The 21,170-nt window shown below is 36.2% G+C and overlaps 1 long non-coding RNA gene across 1 annotated transcript in view; it reads left to right on the forward strand.

Annotated features, from left to right (window-relative positions):
• Positions 1–21,170, forward strand: part of LOC147356979 (uncharacterized) — a 383,508-nt gene that overhangs the window by 333,733 nt on the left and 28,605 nt on the right. The gene's annotated exons all lie outside the window — the stretch shown is intronic.

Here is a 21,170-nt window from a genome sequence, read left to right on the forward strand (position 1 = left end):
GTTTCTTCCACAGTCAGTCTTTCCAATCAGGAAGCTTCCATAAGCTTCTTATCCTTATCACTCATAGGGCAGACAGAATGAAAACCACAATGGCAGAAAACTAATCAATCTGATCACATGGACCACAACCTTGTCTAACTCAATGAAACTATGAGCCATGCCATGTAAGTTCACCCAAGATGGATGGGTAATGGTGGAGAGTTATGACAAAATGTGGTCCATTGGAGAAGGGAATGGAAAATCACTTCACTCTTCTTGCCTTGAGCACCCTATGAACACTATGAAAATGCAAAAATATATGACAATGAAAGATGAACTCCCCATGTCGGTAGGTGCCAAATATACTACTGGAGAAGAGTGGAGAAATAACCCCAAAAGGACTGAAGAGACAGAGCCAAAGCAAAAACAATGTCCAGTAGTGGATGTGACTGGTGATGGAAGTAAAGTCCAGTGCTGTAAAGAGCAATATTTATTGCAAAGGAACATGGAATGTTAGGTCCGTGAATCAAGGTAAACTGGAAGTGGTGAAACAGGAGATGGCAAGAGTGAACATCAACATTTTAGGAGTCAGCAAACTAAAATGGACTGGAATGGGTGAATTTAACTCAGATGACCATTATATCTACTACTGTGGGCAAGAATCCCTTAGAGGAAATGGAGTAGCCATCATAGTCAACAAGAGTCCAAAATGAAGTACTTGGATGCGATCTCAAAAACGACAGGATGATCTCTATTCATTTCCAAGGCAAACTATTCAATATCACAGTAATCCAAGGCTATGCCCCAAACAGTAATGTGGAAGAAGCTGAAGTTGAATGGTTCTATGAAGATCTACAAGACCTTCTAGAACTAACACGTAAAAAAAAAAGCATCCTTTTCATTATAGGGGACTATAATGCAAAAGTAGGAAGTCAAGAGATTCCTGGTAACATGCAAATTTGGCCTTGGAGTACAAAATGAAACAGGGCAAAGGCTAACAGAGTTTTGCTAGCAGAGCGCACTGGTCATAGCAAATACCCTCTTCCAACAACACAAGAGAAGACTCTACACATGGACATGATGAGATGGTCAATACCAAAATCAGATTGATTATATTCTTTGCAGCCAAAGATGGAGAAGCTCTATACAGTCTGTGAAAACAAGATCAGGAGCTGACTGTGACTCAGATCATGAACTCCTTATTGTCAAATTCAGACTTAAATTGAAGAAAGTAGGGGAAAAAACTAGACCATTCATGTATGACCTAAATCAAATCCATTAAAATTATACAGTGGAAGTAACAAATAGATTTAAGGGATTAGAGCTGATAGAGTGCCTGAAGAACTGTGGATGGAGGTTCATGACATTGTACAGGAGGCAGTGATCAAGACCATCCCCAAGAGAAGGAAATGGATAAACCCAAAATGGTTGTCAGAGGAGGCCTTAGAAATAGCTGAGAAAAGAAGAGAAGCTAAAGGCAAAGGAGAAAAGGAAAGCTATACCCATTTAAATGCAGAATTACAAAGAATAGCAAGGAGAGATAAGAAAGCCTTCCTCAGTGATCAGTGCAAAGAAATAGAGGAAAACAATAGAATGGGACAGACTAGAGGTCACTTGAAGAAAATTAGAGATACCAAGGGAACATTGCATGCAAAGATAGGCACAATAAAGGACAGAAACTCTATGGACGTAACAGAAGAAAAAGATATTAAGGAGAGGAGGCAAGGATACAGAGAACTATTCAAAAACAATTTTATGACCCAGATAACCAAGACGGTGTGATCACTCACCCAGAGCCAGACGTCCTGGAATGTGAAGTCAAGTGGACCTTAGAAAACATCACTACAAACAAAGCTAGTGGAGGTGATGGAATTGCAATTGAACTATTTCAAATCCAAAAAGATAATGCTGTGAAAATGCTGCACTCAATATGCCAGCAAATTTAGAAATCTCAGCAGTGGCCACACGGCTGGAAAAGGTTAGTTTTCATTCCAGTCTTTGAGAAAGCCAATGACAAAGAATGTTCAAACTACCTCACAATTGCACTATTCTCACAGGCTAGCAAAGTAATGCTCAAAATTATCCAAACTGGAGTTCAACATTACTTAAACCATGCACTTCCAGTTTTCAAGCTGGATTTCGAAAAGGCAGGGAACCAGAGATCAAGGTGCTGATAAATTTTGCATTACAGAGAAAGCAAAATAGTTCCAGAAAAACATTTACTTCTGCTTTATTGACTAGCCAAAACTTTTTCCTGCATGGATCACAACAAACTGATGAAAATTCTTAAAGAGATGGGAATACCAGATTGCCTTACTTGCCTCCTGAGAAATCTGTATGCAGGTTAAGAAGCAACAGTTATAAATGGACACAGAACAACATACTAGTTCCAAATAGGGAAAAGTGTACATAAAGGCTGTATATTGTCACCCTGCTTATTTAACTTATATGCAGAATACATCATGCAAAATGCTGGCTGGATGAAGTACAAGCTGGAATCAAGACTGCTGGGAGAAATATCAGTAACCTCAGACATGCAGGTGATACCACCCTTATGTCAGAAATTGAAGAACTATAGAGCCTTTTGATGAAAGTGAAAGAGGAGAGTGAAAAAGCTGGCCTAATATTCAACATACAGAAAACTAAGATCATGGCATCTGGTCCATCACTTCATGGCAAATAGATGGGGAAACAATGGAAACAGTGAGAGACTATTTCCTCAGACTATTTCCTCCATAATCACTGCAGATGGTAAGTGCAGCGATGAAATTAAAAGATGTTTGCTCTTTGGAAGAAAAGCTATGACCAAATTAGACAACATGTTATAAAACAGAGACATTGCTTTGCCAACAAAGGTCCATCTATTCAAAGCTATGATTTTTCCAGTAGTCATGTATGGATGTGAGAGTTGGGCTATAAAGAAAGCTGAGCACTGAAGAACTGATGCTGTTGAACTGTGGTGTTGGAGAAGACTCTTGAGAGTCCCTTGGACAGCAAGATCCAACGAGTCCATCCTTAAGGAAATCAGTCCTGAATATTCATTGGAAGTACTGATGCTGAAGCTGAAACTCCAATACTTTGGCCACGTGATGTGAGGAGGTGACTCATTTGAAAAGACCCTTATGCTGGGAAAGATTGAAGGTGGGAGGAGAAGGGGACGACAGAGGATGAGATGGTTGAATAGCATCACAGACTCAGTGGACATAAGTTTTAACTAGCTCCTGGAGTTGGTGATGGACATGGAAGTGTGGCATGCTGCAGTCCATGGGGTCGCAGAGTCAGACACGACTAAGCAACTGAACTGAACTGAACTTCCAGCTAATTATCCTGCACCTCTATGCTTTCAAAGTTGAAAAAACAACCAAAGGTTAAGAAACAGAAGACAAGCAATTAAAATAGGAAAATTTCTGGAAAAGATGATGAGTCTTTGGAGTAGTACTGAAAGAATATGTATAAAATATGTGTATTAAAAATAAAAGTTTGTTCATGCTCTAATTAAACAACATACAAAAAATCCAATATACCAAGCACATATTTGAGAATATTAAGATTAATGATATATCTTCAATATAAGCCTGTTATTTTAATATGTTTAAAAATGCATTCATATTGCCAAAAAAAAAAAAAAAAAAAAAACCTACCAATTTTCATTTACACTCTTCAGAAAAAGCCGATTGTTTTACAGGCAGAGCATCTAGTCCCAGAGAAAACACTAAATATAGATCTCACAATGAAAGCCTAAATTTGGATATATTTTCTTAAGAGGAAAAAAAATATAAAGTGAATTTATTCTTGCACTTCCCTGTTTAAAGACACTAACATCATGGCAGTTTATTTGTTGTTTCTCATAATGTTTTAGAGAGATTTAAAATGCAGTTGTCAAAGAAAAACAACTAGCATTTACTAAGGGCTCTCTGTGTGGAAAGAGTAAGGCTAAACCCAATGGCAAAGATAAAGATGATAAGACTCGGGTTCTTCTCTCTGTTTACCATGTAATATGGTAGAAACATTAAAAAAAATTAAAAATCACAATTGAGGGCAGTGGGTGCTGAACATAGTTATATACTCTCTGAACAGATAAACTGAAGTAGTTTTTTCCTATGAAGTAGCAGAATCCTTCAAAGAGTATGTGCATTATGTTGTGTTTTGAAGGAGCAGAATTTGTTATAGAAAAGTGAACAGCTATCAGAGTGAACAGGCTAGAAAGAGAGAACCACAAATTCCTCTAAAAGGAGTCACAGAAAGAGATTTAGCGGAGTGCTTTGTGTGTTAAGGATTGAAGAATTAAGAGTCATGTCAGAGAGTTGGTCTGCAAAGCTGTCCTGTGATTTAAATAGTCTAAGTGACCAAGTAAATCAAGAAAAAAAGAGCTGAAAATCGTGCCTAGAGGTTTCTTTTTCTTTTCTCCCCTTATTATTTTTTAATCTGGCGGCAAGAGAAGAGCCATAAAGTGGGCTTATAATTAATAATTGCAGAAAGAAGAGCAGTGCATTATTAGGCAAAACAATTGAGAAAAGATTTCTAGAATAACAGTGTGAAAGAAAAAAAAAATAACATGCAGAATGTGGTAGGAGGAGTGAAATATTTCAGAAGGTTTAACAAGATGCCAACTGATAACAGATCAGAGGAATTAGCAATGAAGGTGGGTACTGAAGATTTTTAAGAAAATACAGCCTTGTTTGGATGAATATAAGACTTTAGGTATTTAGGTATAAACTTAAATAGAGAAAAAAAAAATACCGTGAAACTATGGACTACTTCCAAACTGAGTTTTTACGCAATTTTCTATTCTTCACCAGAAGACTAATTTGGGTAATAGAAAAGATCTTCAGATTTCTTCCTTTAATTTAGTATGTCCTTACTTCTGCATCACTTAATAGGGTTTTTCTCACTCTTATGTCATTTATATTATGTATTTTATGGGCAATTTTTGTTGGTGAGTGGAGGTCAATCATTCAGACACTGAAAACTGTTGACCTGTGAACTGTGGAGCACTTCATTTTACAGCTTCTTTTCACACTTTTAACTGACCTTCAGCTGAACTATTTCTTAAGTGGGAACCAATGGATGGAAACCAGTCCAAATCTATGCAACCTTTTCCTTGCATTGAGCCTATGAACGCTTGAGACTTTAAATGATCCCAACAAAAACCTGACATACATGAAGGAGGTCCAGAGATAAGCAAAATTTGACTTTCTGTATTTAATAAACACTTTAAAAGTGAAATTATCAGGTTAAAAAAAAAAAAAAAAAAAGAACAAAGGATCTTGGGCTTCCCAGGTGGTGCTAGTGATAAAGAACCTGCTTGCCAATGCAGGAGACACAAATGATGCGGGTTTGATCTCTGGGTTGGGAGATGCCCTGGAGGAGGGCATGGCAGCCCACTCACTCCACTGTTCACGCCTGGGGAATCTCATGGACAGAGGAGCCTGGGAGGCTACCGTCCATAAGATCACAAAGAGTCGGACAGGACTGAAGCAACTTAGCATGCAGATTGTTTGGAACATTCTTCATTTATTTTTTCTGGATAATATAAATGCCAAATTTTAGAATAATATTCTGGCAGCCTGGAAAAAAACAGAATTTCCTTCTTGTTTATTTTAATTGACTGGCAGCAAAGAGACTATTATGTCATTAGAAGTGCTCTAAATAGCAGATGGTTACCATTATAACAGATACTTGAAAGAACACCCAAGAAGACGATGCCCTTGAGATCTAAAAGTCAAAATGACAAACAGGGAAAAGGCTAGTGAAAGCTAATTATTTCAGTTCAGAGAACAGAGAGGAAGAATAATTAATATCTTAGAAGACACCTTTTCTAAACTTAAGGTACCTCATTCATTTCAGTTTTTTATTAAACTGCAGCTGTTAAAATTAAAGGGAACCACATGATTTCTTATTCAGTCCTCCTCTTCCTTACACTTCTGTGGCATCACTGACTGGCTTTTATTGAGAACTTTATCTTGTCTGTAATATTATATTATCTTGGCTAGGTATGCAATAATTTCTCAGTGTTTTTTTTCTCTGAACTCATCCCCTAAATGTGAGCATGAGTCTAAAGAGACAGCAGGCTAAGACAGATGCTGATGCCAAAGCGCCTGACTGTTTCTACTCTGCCACATATTAGCTGCATAAACTGGAATAAATGACTTACACTCTTAGAATTTCCAAGTTTTCTTTCACTTTCCTCTGTATCTCTGCTTCTATCACTCTGACTTAGAGTGTATCAACTGCATTATTAATAAAAATGATAAAAATCAAAATAAGCACAGTGCACACTTTCTATAATTGAGTGATTTATTTGGTAGCATCTTATTTGTGAAGCCCTCTTGGAAATTCCATCTGTCTTGTAACCTTTACAATTACCCTTACATATCTTGTCCCATCCTTTACTCAGTAATCACCTTTTATACTTTCAGATCTCCTGGAATTTTTCCTCCCTGGTATCTGGCTAAAACCTTAGTAGCTACATCTGGTCTTCAACCAGCTTTTTATATGCTATTAGTACCCACAGTTATATGACCAGATGATTGGAATTAATTTTTATATGCCACCTGTCTCAGTGACCAAATGTTCTAAGTTTTTCTTCCGAGTATCTCTGATATGCAATTTTTTCTTTTTTCACTTTAAATATAAGTATTTGCCAAGTGCCTGGAGAATTCCATGAACAGAGGAGCCTGGTGGGCTGCAGTCCGTGGGGTCACAAAGAGTTGGACACAACTGAGTGACTAACACTTTCACTGAACTTTCTGATAATGGGGCAGCAACAATGAAACAGATCAGGTAGACTCTCTCATGCAGAATACACTCTAGCAGTGAAGAAAATCATCTGAATATGGCTAATACCATAATGGTGAAATTACAGGATAATTAAGGAGGATAAACAGGAATATATTTTGGGAAATAGGGTGTGATGTTTAATTTTATGTCATGTCAGCCTGTGCCATGGTACTCAGATACTGGGTCAAATATTACTCTAGATGTTTTCCTGAAGGTTTTTCTGTTGTTTTTGTGGAACTAACATTTAAATCAGTAGATATTAAGGAAAGCAGATTGCTCTCTATAATGTGGTGGGCCTCTATAATCAGTGAAAGATCTTAAAATAATTGACCTTCCTGAAGAAGAGAATTCAGTTAATTAGGCTACGTAAGGACTGGAACAAGTCTTCCCTGCATCTTTAGCCCACAAGCCTGAAATCCAACATCATGCAGATTTTGGATTTGTATCTACATAATTTCATGACCTAGTTCCTTAATCATTCTTTGTCTTCCTCTATCTCTGATTGTCCGACTCTCTCATTTCTTTCTCTCACTCTCTCTGTATATACATGCATGCGTGCTCAGTCACATCCAACTCTTTGTGACCCTAGGGCTGCAGCCCAGCAGTCTCCTCTGTCCATGGTATGTTTCTAGGTAAGAATACTTCAGTGGCTTGCTATTTTCTCCTCCAGGGGATCTTCCTGACCCAGGGATCAAACCCACATCTCCCATGTCTCCTGCATTGTAGACAGATTCTTCACCACTGAGCCCCTGGGGAAGCCCTCCCCACTGCCCAATTCTGGCTTCCCTGGTGGCTCTGATGATGAAAGTTCTGCTTTCATCACCAGGTTCAATCCCTGGGTCAAGAAGATACCCTGGGGTATGGATACTAGAATACCTATTCTAGTATTCTTGCCAGGGAAATCTCATGGACAGAAGATTCTGGTGGGTTACACTCCATGGGGTTGCAAAGACTCTGACATGACTGAGTGACTAACTGTATACACACACACACACACACACACACACACATACATACATATAGACATAAACATATGCATCATTTTTTTTTCATTTTTCCATGTGTCCATAGCCTTATCCATTTAAAATCCCCTACCACTGTGGCATCTTTGTTAAAACTGATGAACCTATATTGACACATTAAAATCATCCAAAGTTCATAATTTACATTAATATTCACTCTTGGAGTTGTGCATTCTATGAGCTTGCACAAATGTGTGACATGTACCCATCATTATGGTATCACACGAAGTATTTTTATTGCCCTAAAGATTCTGCATATAAGTTCTTCCCACTCCTCCTGGAAATCCTGATATTTCTACTTAATGTCATATCCTTGAAACTACATAGTATGTAGTCTTTCAGTCTGGCTTCTTTCACTTAAAAATGTCAATTTAAGGTTTTTCCATGTGTTTCCATGGCTTAATGTTTCAGTTGCTTTTAGTATTGAATAACATGTCATTGTCTGGATGTACCACAGTTCATGTATACACCTAGCATAGGGCATCTTGATTATTTCCAAATTGTCACAATTATGAATAAAGTTATTGAACCCAACCGTGTGCAAGTTTTTTTGTGGACCTAAATTTTCTGCTTTGAGTAAATACCAAGATGTGATTGCTCCACATCCTCACCAGCATTTGGCACGATCAATGTTCTGCATTACTGACTTTTCTAATAGATGTGTAATAATATCTCATTTTTTTAAAGTTCATTTCCCTGTTACCTCTGTTGTAGAGCACCTTTTCATATGCTTGTTTCACTTATTTGTCGTCTGTTTATCTTCTTCAGTTCAGGTCTTTTGTCCATTTTTTATTCAGGTTGTTGGTCTTCCTGTTGAGGTTTAAAGATATTTTGTACATTTGGGATGAGTCCTTTAATAGACCTTGGCAAAATTTTTCTCCTTATCTGTGGCTTATGTTCTCAGTCTCTTGGCATTATCTTGGAACAGAAGCTTTTAATTTCAATGAAGCCCAACTCATCAGTTGTAACATACTTTTACTTTCAAAACTTCTTTTGCATTTTTTAAAATTTAAATTTATTTATTTTAATTGGAGGCTAATTACTTTACAATATTTTATTGGTTTTGCCATACATCAACATGAGTCTGCCATGGGTGTATGCATGTTCCCCATCCTGAAACCCCTCCCAAAATCTGCTGCTGTTGAAGACCCTCAGTATTTTTTTGCCCCCAAATTTTTTCTATTTTGCCTTCATTTTTGAAGGTGGTTTTTTTTTGTGTTTTTTTTTTTTTTTTATTTACTATTTGTATAATTCTTTGTTGGTTTCAGTTGTTATTTTTATTTCAGCTCTTGAAGTCATCCCATGGCCTTGTTTTCCTTTCATTTATATTGCTGAGTCAATTCTTCTTCTTCTTATTTTTAAACATATCTAGTTGTTTATAATATTTTCTTTTTGACATTTTAGATGTTTTCCTATGATATAGGTCCTTTCCTATGATAGTCACTTATATATTCTATTTGAAGCTTGAAAATTTCCTTAAATCTTTGAATTGTATAACTGACTAGTTTTGGAATCATCAGCTATTATTTTTCAGATAATTTTTTTATCTCATTCTGTTTATCCTGCTAGGAGTCCAATTATATGAATGTTAGACCTGTTCATAATGACCCTTTTTCTGTTTTCCTCTCTCTGGATGTTTATATATGACTTGTTATTCGCATATCCAAACTTGTATTTCTCTGTGTGTTCATGGTACCCCCTTTTTCTGTTTTCCTCTCTCTGGATATTTATATTTGACTTATTATTCACATATCCAAACTTGCATTTCACTGTGTCTCATCTGCTTTCTAATCTAGCTCTTTAATTACTAATTTCACTTACAGCATGTTTTTCATTCTCCAGCTTTCTAAAATCATTTTATATAATCCAACTTCCTGATTTAAAAATTCCAGCTTCATCTCTATTGTTTTTAAATACTAATTTAACTTAGCTTAAAGACTATGTCTCAAAATTCCAAGTTTCATCTGGATCTATTTTCTGTCTTTTTAAAAAATCTTCATCTTTATTATTATCATTATACTAATCCTATTTATTTTTATCTTTTCTTAGTCAATTTTAAAATTGATTTCTGGGCATTCTAGAAATAATGTAATATATTGGATCATCTTCTTTTATTGAGGTTTTGTTTTGTTTTTCACAGGCATTTCAATCGGTCCATCTCATCCAATATGAAATTCAGCTTATTTAAAGCCAGATATCAGTTGTTTTGGGAGTTGCTTGTATCTCCTTGAGTATATCTGAAGTCTATTGTCTTCATCAAAAATGCCCCATCTTTGCAAGCCCTGAATTCCATGAACTCCATCTTTCTTCCAGGTCTAGTAAGATTACTGACAGCTCTCTTCAGTTTCCAATCTCTGGGGCTTTATATAAGTTATGGGAAGATTACCATAATTCAGTCAGTTATTAAGCTCATCTTTGTTGTGATTTCAGTCTTTAGGAGAGCTCATCTATTTATAGGCTGCCATTACATTAGCGGTTTATTCCTCCATGTCTTGTAAATGAAAAGCTAAACGCTGAGTACTCGTCTCCCTTAGAGGAGGGCATGGCAACCCACTCCAGTATTCTTGCCTGAGAAATTCCATGGACAGAGGAGCCTGGTGGGCTACAGTCCATGGGGTCACAGAGTCAGACATGACTGAGTGACTAACACTTTCACTTTCCCCCTTGATGGATCTTATGTTTAATTTCTGTTATCCCACCTTTTCAGAGATTGCAAAAGTTGTTGTTCAGCATCTTGGCTTCTACAGCACCACAGGTGGATTGTTGGATGCCTCAAGGGAGAGGCACTCAGGAAGTCTAGGGCAACCCCTCTTCTTCCCTTCTGTCCAGAATCCTGCATCCTCAGACCTTGGCAGCCTTAAAGTAACAGTTTGAAAAAATGTATCTATGTTTTATAGTTTGAGTTTGGAAGATTTGTAGGATACAGGCTAATTTGACATCACTGGAAGAAGTACTTCTGTTATTTTTATCCCTAAAGACTTACCTATTTGTTCCCTAGAGAAAACTTTGGACCCTTATCAATGGAGAAAGCAAAGACTTAAGTCTGTATAACAAATACTACCCTCATTTACTATGCTTTTTCTGATAGTCTCCCTGTAACTGCCTCCCCTAGCCCCACAAATCCTTTTTTCTTTTCCTGTTGTCTTTAGGTGATGATATTAGTATTTAGCTAGAGTTCTAAAACACTTCTTTATCAAAAATTATTTATTTTTTCATTGAAGGATAATTGCTTTACAGAATTTTGTTGTTTTCTATCAAACCTCAACATGAATCAGCCATAGGTATACATATATCCCCTCCCTTTTGAACCTCCCTCCCATCTTCCTCCCCATCCCACCCCTCTAGGTTGATACAGAGCCCCTGTTTGTGTTTCCTGAGCCATACAGCAAATTCCCCTTGGTATCTGTTTTACATATGGTAATGTAAGTTTCCATCACCCTCTCCTCCCCTCTCCCCATGTCTGTAAGTCTATTCTCTATTTCTCCATTGCTGCCTTGTAAATAAATTCTTCAGTACCATTTTTCTAGATTTTGTATATATGTGTTAGAATATGATATTTATCTTTCTCTTTCTGACTTATTTCACTCTGTATAATAGGTTCTAGGTTCATCCCCTTCATTAGAACTGACTCAAACGTGTTCCTTTTTATGGCTGAATAATATTCCACTGTGTATATGTGCCACAATTCCCTTATCCATTCATCTGTTGATCGACATCTAGGTTGCTTCCATGTTCTAGCTATTATAAATAGTTCTGCAATGAACAATGGGATACATGTGTCTTTCTCAATTTTGGTTTCCCCAGGGTATATGCCTAGGAGTGGGATAGCTGGGTTTTTTAAACTATTCCTAGTTTTTTAAGGAATCCCCATACCATCTTCCATAGTGGCTGTATCAATTTACTTTCCCACCAACAGTGCAAGAGGGTTCCCTTTTCTCCACACCCTCTCCAGCACTTATCATTTATAGACTTTTTGATGACGGCCTTTCTGATTGGTGTGAGGTGATATCTCATTGTAGTTTTGATTTGCACTTTTTAAATAATGAGTGATGTTGAGCATCTTTTCATGTGTTTGTTAGCCATCTGTAAGTCTTCTTTGGAGAAATGTCTATTTAGGTTTTTTTCCCACTTTTTATTTGTTTTTCTGCTGTTGAGTTGTATGAGCTGCTTGTACGTTTTGGAAATTAATTGTCAGTTGCTTCACTTGCTATTATTTTCTCCCATTCTGAGGGTTGTCTTTTTGAAATGTTCTTTTCCTCTGGGTATTTCTCTAGTATTCATAAGATATACATGTTAATAAACATCTGTATGTTTTTCTCTCTTTGATTTGCCTTTTATTACAGGAGTTTCAAGTGAGAACTCAAGAGTAAAGGGAAAAAATAGTTTTCCTCCCCTATAGTATGAAATATTAAATTAGATTTATTTAGTATTGTAAGCTAATTTCTTTTAGTATTGGCTGTGATTAACTGCAGTGGTCAAACCCAGAATTTTATATATGCTATCATGTAGAATGAACATAAATGTATTAAATACTTTAAAAGTCTTTTGTAGTCATAGATTGTAACTTATCAACCTCAGAAATATGCTTAAGTAGCAACATTTTATTATGTATTCGTCAAAGGACAGTTACTGCTTCAGGCACTGTGTTTGACATAGAGGTATGATAACTCACTTCAAGACCACATGGTCTAACCAAAAATAAATAAATAAGAATACTTACACTTAAGAACAATGCACGTAGCTTCTAGCATTGTGGGGGTTTAGAGTTTGACCTCTTAATTCAGACAAAGTGAGGATAGTGGGATTCCAAGGGACATAGGAGAAGCAGAGGGAATTACGAATAACATGAATTACAGATGAGTTACAAATAACTCACCATGGCTGAATGTAGAATGCAGAGACCTAGAGAGAGGTAATAAAATGTGAAAGATAGCATACAGCAAATACACCTGTTAGTGGTGAAACTCAGGCACCTTACTCTTTTCCCTTTACCCTGAAACTTATGTTAAAACAGGTCTGAAACTGAAAGTGTTACTCACTCAGTGGTGTCTGACTCTCTGTGAATTGCAACCCCATGGGTTGTAGGCAATTTATAGAAGGAAAGAATCTTGATGCCTCAAGTGGTCAGTAACATAAAGGAGCTCTAGAATTGACAGCTTAGCATCAGGAGGCTACTCTTCCTGGGATTTATAGTAATTGATTATTTTTAAAGTAATTTTATTTGTTTTTGGCTGTGCTGGGTCTTCATTGCTACGTGGGCTTTCCTCTAGGTTAGGTAAGCAGGGGCTAGTCTCTAGTTGAGGTGTGCAGGCTTCTCACTGCAGTGCCATCTCTTGCTTTGGAGCATGAGCTCCAGGGTATGAGGGCTTCACTAGTTGTGGTACATGGGCTTAGGTGTCCCATGGCATGTAGATTCTTGCTGGATCAGGGCTCAAACCTGTGTCTGGATTGACACTGAGCCACCAGGGAAACACAGTAACTGGTATTTTTTTATCATGAGATATTAATTGACAAATATTCTTCACAAACCAAAAAATAAAATAAAAATAAGATATTAGCATCATTTACAAATTTGTATTTTAAATTAGACTCAGTATGGCAAGCTGTTGCTATAGAAAGTGAGAAAATCAGTATATATTATTTATTCTAACTTTAACTTCTTTCCAATCTTCCATCTTCTTGTTTGTTACTTAGAGTGTTGATTTTAGAATACAAAGGTTCATGACTTTTATATTCTGTTCTTTTTTCAGACATTTTCTTTCTGTTCCTTCCTAAACATATTTGATGCTTAAAAAAATCTTTCTTAATGCATTCATTCTGCTTTGCTTCAAATAATATCCTGTACTGAGAATTGATCTTCATATAAAATTTTAATAGTTTTTTGTATTTGCTTTATTTTCTGAATTCTGGTATGATGCAAGCATCTGTATCTTCCCATCATACCTGGAAGATCATTGGATATTTATTATTGAATATTTATCACTGGATATTTATTACTTGCTTCATTATTTTTATCAGATCTTTGTTAGAATTACCTTTTTGTCATCTGTAGATCAGCAGAGTGTGGCTGCAGAAATTTTGAGGACTGATTATCCACACGTCAGTGATGCATTATTATTTACTTTTACCTAAACTCACATTTGATTTCATCTTTATGATTAAATTCATTGCCTTCACTTGGATCATTCTCTTTCCCTTTCTGATAAAAGTAAGGCATTCAATATAACACAATCTTTAAGTAAATGTTTTTTTTTTTTCCCTTAGACACATGAATATTTTTCTTTCATTTTTGTTTATTCTATAGAAATACTAGTTATTCATGATAAATCTTATTTATTGGTTTATGTAATTAAATAGTTCAGTTCAGTCACTCAGTCACATCCGACTCTTTGTGACCCCATGGACCACAGCACACCAGGCCTCCCTGTCCATCGCCAACTCCTGGAGTTTACCCAAACTCATGTCCATTGAGTTGATGATACCATCCAGACATCTCATCCTCTGTCATTCCCTTCTCCTCCTGCCTTCAATCTTTCCCAGCATCAGGGTTTTTTACAATGAGTCAGCTCTTTGCATCAGGTGGCCAAAGTATTGGAGTTTCAGCTTCAGCATCAGTCCTTCCAATGAACACCCAGGACTGATTTCCTTTAGGATGGACTGGTTGGAACTCCTTGCGGTCCAAGGGACTCTCAAGAGTCTTCTCCAATACCACAGTTCAAAACCATCAATTCTTTGGTGCTCATCTTTCTTTATAGTCCAACTCTCACATCCACACATGACCACTGGAAAAACCATAGCCTTGACTAGATGGAAATAATCAGTAAACATTCTCATGTGTTCATCCTACTCCATTTTATGTCTTGTGTTCTCCTCAAGCCTGATATCAATTACTGTATCACTTGCTTTAATTTTTAGTTTGATGCTTATCATGAGGCTTTCAGTGCAGTTTAAACTCTTGAATTTCTTATACCTATCTTTCTAAGATGTTGCTGCTAAGTCGCTTCAGTCGTGTCCGACTCTGTGCGACCCCAGAGACGGCAGCCCATGAGGCTCCCCCGTCCCTGGGATTCTCCAGGCAAGAATACTGGAGTAGGTTGCCATTTCCTTTTCCAATGTATGACAGTGAAAGTGAAGTCACTCAGTAGTCTCTGACACTCAGCGACCCCATGGACTGCAGCCTACCAGGCTCCTCTGTCCATGGGATTTTCCAGGCAAGAGTATTGGAGTGGGGTGCCATTGCCTTCTCCGTCTAGGTTGTTAGTCTGATGCTTTTAATACTCTGTATTTTTCCTTAAATTGTTCTAAGTTGATGTTTTAGAAGATACCTAATGTTACATATAATCTTTTCATATTTTGATGAACTCGTCTTTCTTTGTTTGTTGAGGATGCTTGTGAGGTTTCTATTAATATTATCTGCATGTTAATTTTGTCCTTTTCTCTACTTTCTTTTCTTTTTAATGTCTTAAGACAGATGTGTACTTTTGGTTCATTTGTGATAATTTCTCAATTTTGAAAAAAATAGCTTTTGCCCAAAACTTTGTCCTTGAATCAAAATTACTTTGTATGGATGTCTCTTATGATCAGATAATCTATATATCCTGCAGAACTGCTGGGGGTCAGAGATAGCATCACCAGCTCTCAGCCTGGGACAGCCATTAGAGCACCAGCCATGCTGTATTATCACAGTTTGACACAGAGGCAACTCTTCATCCTTCTATGTATTTCTTGTTGCTGCTGTGTTTTATAGGATACAAAAGAGGGAAATAAGGCTTTACTCCACTGTCTTTGAACAAAAAATCTGCTTCATAAAATACTCAAACTAAATGGACCCTTTGTAGCCATTTCATTGAAACACTCTATTTTGCAGATTGGAAAATAGAGTCCCAGGACTCAGTGGTAGAGCTGAAACTAGAAAGCAAGGCTCCTGACTTTCAATCCATGCTTATATCACATTATCTCACTGACTTTCTGTAGAACGAACACACCTGTCCACAGTAGACATTCTGGTTGCGTTCACAGGCTGAAGAGTTTCTGTTCCACAGTCATCTCAGTGTCATCATTAAGCTCCTCTTCTTTTAGACTCTGAGCCACAATTGAACTTCCTACCTTTCTTTGATTTTACTGGGGAAATCAGATTGTTTTGGATAGAAACCAGGAGGTGCAGATGGAATCACAAGTGGTATGTTGTTTAATTTTTCTTGGCTGGAAAAGAACTCTTAGGCAGAAGCAGTAATAAATGAATCAACAGTATTCACATTCAGTATAAAATGTATTTGTGAAGCTAGAAGGTCAGTGATAGTTTTTGAATCTATAGCCTACATGGAATAAATATATGGTTATTTATTTATATGTTTTCAGGTATCATACTGTCAGAACTGATGTACCAGACCCAGCTGCAATGCCTCCTTTGGCACCCTGGGCTCTGACCTTCAGATATGCAGATCTTTATGATTTTTAATCATCCATATCCATCAGGGTAAAGAGAATCACATCTGAGAGGAAGGAGCCTGTGCCCTAAGACCAGAGGTTAAATCCTTATTGTTCACATTGCTATTCTCTGCTTTTCACCCATTTTTCAACATTAAGTACTTTAAGTCTAACAAAGTAGACTTTAGCTACTTGTTCTAATTTGAAAGTCCTGACTGAATCTTTGCAAGGCCCCATCAACCTTGATCAGGACTCTAGCCTCACCTGCCTGACTACCTGGATCTCAGTACTGGCATTCTCTCTGGGTTGCACTTGCCCAAGATTTGATTTATTGACTGGTTAAAATGCTACTGTTTCTGAGTCCTTCTCTACAAGATGCATTACTTTGCTGGTCTTCTTTAATCTGTTTCAGCCCAAAGAACATGACGTGTTTCCAAAAGAATACAACCAGTCTATTTTTAGAATTTTACATTCTTTTGGATTTTTTTTTTGATATTTATCTTTTCAGAGTTCTATCTAAACATGTTATTTATAAATACAACAACTACTTAATCTTTGGAGGTTTTAATTTCAATTGAATTAATGATGGCTAATGCCCCCTTTCTCCTGAGTATATAAACAGTAGAATATGAGTTCTCAAAAATTTGAATTTCACTTTTTAAATCTGTCTTCCTCTTACAAGTCTTTTATAATTCAGTTCAAGCATAAACATTTCCAGAATTATTGTTCTGATTCCTTCAGGTTACCCTTTGTAATTCAACAATTCCCATTCATAGCTTTATTTGTGTCCTTAGTAATTTTATAATAATCATATGCTTATTTCATTTCTTTCACATTGCTGCACATTCCTTAAAACTTATTCATCTTGATTTTCCTGACACTTAGCATAATGTCTAGTATAAAAAGCTTTCAATAAGTGTTTGATGGACAAATGAATAAGTCATATAAATTGAATTTTCAGCTATGCCATTTCTATAGCCAAAAGAGGCTGAATTAGGTGAATTGTAATGTTCCTTCCAAGTCTGAAATTCCATTTTTCATTTTTCAGAAATTTGGAGTATAGAAAAAAAATTGAGAAATTTAAAATGTTAGAGTCATGTCCATTGAGTAAGTTATCTAGACACAAATCTTTATTTTGTAAGCTAGAAACAGAATTTCACTTGCAGAGAATACAGGATTAGAGTTACATATTACAGGATTAGAGTTATATTCTAATTCTTACAATAATTGTGATGTATTTTTTCAGTGATATATGGCACTTTAGAGGAAGTAAGAACATATTTAAAAGTTAGCAAAAACATATAATGACAGTTATAAAGTGTAAGTAAGTGCAGTAGGTATTAAGGAAAGCAATTATGAGAGATTATGGATGAAGTAGGATAAATATTAGACACAGAAATTTGGTAGGATTTAGATACAAAAGAGGACGCAGACAGATGTTATTAATATATTTGTGAGCATGTTTGGCTTGTTTAGGTACTTTGAGAGGGAAGTTGTAGTCAAAAGTGTTGTTCAGTCAGACACACTTGTGTCTGACTCTGTGACCCCATGGACTGCAGAACTCTAGGCTTCTCTGTCCCTCACTGTCTTTCAGATTTTGCTCAGACTAATGTCCACTGAGTCAGTGATGCCATCCAGCCATCTCATCCTCTGTTTCTGGACCATCAGTTCAGTTCAGTTCAGTCGCTCAGTCATTTCCGACTCTTTGTGACCCCATGCATCACAGCACGCTAGGCCTCGCTGTCCATCACCAACTCCCAGAGTTCACCCAAACTCATGTGCATCGAGTCAGTGATGCCACCCAGCCATCTCATTCTCTCTTGTCCCCTTCTCCTCCTGCCCCCAATCCCTCCTAGCATCAGGGTCTTTTCCAATGAGTCAACACTTCACATGAGGTGGCCAAAGTATTGGAGCTTCAGCCTCAGCATCAGTCCTTCCAATAAACACCCAGAACTGGTCTCCTTTAGGATGAACTGGTTGGATCTCCTTGCAGTCCAAGGGACTTGCAAGAGTCTTCTCTAGCACCACAGTTCAAAAGCATCAATTCTTTGGTGCTCAGCTTTCTTCACAGTCCAACTCTCACATCCATACATGACCACTGGAAAAACGATAGCCTTGACTAGACGGACTTTTGTTGGCAAAGTAGTGTCTCTGCTTTTTAATATGCTATCTAGGTTGGACATAACTTTCCTTCCAAGGAGTAAGCGTCTTTTAATTTCATGGCTGCAATCACCATCTGCAGTGATTTTGGAGCCCCCCAAAATAAAGTCTGACACTGTTTCCACTGTTTCTCTATCCATTTCCCATGAAGTGATGGGACCAGATTGTCATCTCTATTCTGACATTTAGGGTTCTCTTATTACTACTATTTCCTTTTCAAAGCTAATATCTTTTAATAGTCTCCCATATTTCTAATTATTTTTGTGTCTCTATGCTTATTTTCTTTTGATGGTGTTCTCTTTGTTTACAGATTTTTAAGTTTATATATATTTCCCTGTGTTTTTATATTTCTTTAAGATTTTGAAAACTGTCATAGAAACTGTCAACAGTGCATTGATAGTGTTTAGAAAAATACGCAGTTTAATGGAAAGTCTCCAGTTTTAGAACTGATCTGTGTAAGTCTACAGTCTTCTTCTTTTTTTTCCATTAATTACTTCTGTTTATTGAATTATTGAAATAACACATATTCATTGTAGAAACCAAGGACTATAGAATTTAAATAAGGAAAATTAACACAGTAGAAATAATTTTTTTTAATTTTATTTTATTTAACTTTACAATATTGTATTGGTTTTGCAATCTGCCACAGGTATACATGTGTTCCCCATCCTGAACCCTCCTCCCTCCTCCCTCCCCATACCATCCCTCTGGGTCGTCCCAGTACACCAGCCCCAAGCATCCAGTATCATAAGACCTCACTGGAAATTTTAGCTATTCAATAGTAATACAGCATTTATTTTATTGATAAACAATTTTCTGAGCTAGTGTTACTTATTTGACAAAATAATGGCTTGATCATTTAGCCTAGCTTCTAGTCCCAATAGTGGGAGCATTAATCAGTTTTTTTCTGATATATATATTGTTGAAATGATTTTGTTTATAAATCATGTTTCTTTTTTATATTTTATTGAAGTATAGTAGATTTACACCATTGTGTTAATTTCTGCATAGCAAAGAGATTCAGTATACATGGATATATTCTTTTTCATATTCTGTTCCATTAAACCGGTTTCATTTTTAAGGCACAATTACATATGTTAGCATGTAATTGTTCTTGAAAATACTTAATATTTAATAATTGTCTGTGTATGCCTGTGGCGGATTCATTTCGATACATGGCAGAACCAATACAATACTGTAAAGTTTAAAAATAAAATAAAATTAAAAAAAAAATTGTCTTCTTATTTTATGCCCTTAAGGTATGCATAGATTTCCAAAGTACCAATGTTTTATTACTATTTTTATTTCCATTATGTAACCACAATATATTTGATTGTATTTGCAGATAACACAAACATTTAAAAGAAAACACATGAGTAATTAAAAAATTTTAACATGCTTCTGATTTCAAACTTTCTTGCTATTTCTTTTTTCCTTGCTATTTCTAAATGCAAAATTCTTTACTAATACTCTACCTCCATATTTTTATTAAATTATACCTCCTCCTGTTCATGGTTGAATTTTGTCTTCCTAAGACAGATAATTTTGCCCTCGAGAAATTAGGTCACTCTCTGGTATTCTGTGAAAGAGCCCACTTCTGTTCCCATGTGGATATTCATTTGTGGGGAAAATATATATATATGTATATCCTCACAGTTATAATTTAATTTTTCTTTCAAGCATGTTCTATTGTTACAACTAAAGTGAGGACCAATATGTCCCTTATCCTTGTACAGGTGGCACAGTGGTAAAGAATCCACCTGCTTATGCAGGAGACATAAGAGACACAGGTTCAATCCCTGGGTCAGGTACATCCCCTTGAAAAGGGAATGGCTGCCCACTCCGCTATTCTTGTCTAGAGAATCCCACGGACAGAGGAGCCTGGTGAACTACAGTCCATGGGACCAAAAAGAGTTGGACACGACTGAAGCGACTTAGTATGTACAAAGAAAAAATACAGTATTTTTATGGGATCTACAGCCAGAAAATGACCTTTTAATAATGCTAGGTGAATATTAGAGGCTATCAAATGTTCCCATTTTCTGATTTAGCCCCTGACAAGTATACTTTTTATACTTAAAAATATACTTTATGTTCTTTGATAACTTCTGCACATTTTCTCCATTCATTTTTCAAAATAAACTCATTTTGCTTGGGTTGTTTATTTTTTTGTTTCTTAAATGACCAAACTGTGCAAAACTAGGTGAAATCAGCATTTTAAAAATTTCCAAGGATTGTTACCTGTATTTCTAGACAAAAAGATTATTGGAAAATATATTCCCTTATCATAATAAACATCCCAATTATTATGCTTACAGAAAAAATGGGTAATTGGTCAATGCAGTGGGAAAATGATTTAATTATTTTTTAAAATATTTTTATTGAGGTGTGATTGGTATACAGTCTGTACATATTTAATTTATATATTTTTAACAGTTTGAATTGAAATATACACATGTGAAATCATCACCATATACAGTGCCATAAGTTGAACTATTATCTCTAAAGTTTCCTCTGTCCTCAATTTTTCTGAAAAGAATATTTAACATTATTAAGTTCTTATCGTTTCTTCCCATATATTGGAAGCATTCACTGCCTCCATTTTCCCCTGCAATCTTCTATATATTGTGAAATCACACAATAATTTTGTGTACATTTTTTTAACATTTTCACTCTATGTTGAAAAAAAGGTAACCTTTGAAGTTTAATTAACCAGTTTTATTTTTATTATAAGTTACCTGTTGGTTTGCTTGTCAATATTTTCTCACAGAAATATCTTTTATCAATATTTTAGTTCTTCAA

Source organism: Bos grunniens, chromosome 16 (assembly GCF_055505025.1).
Source record: "Bos grunniens cultivar Pamir isolate PY7600 chromosome 16, Bosgru_T2T1.0, whole genome shotgun sequence".
Taxonomy (NCBI): Eukaryota; Metazoa; Chordata; class Mammalia; order Artiodactyla; family Bovidae; genus Bos; species Bos grunniens.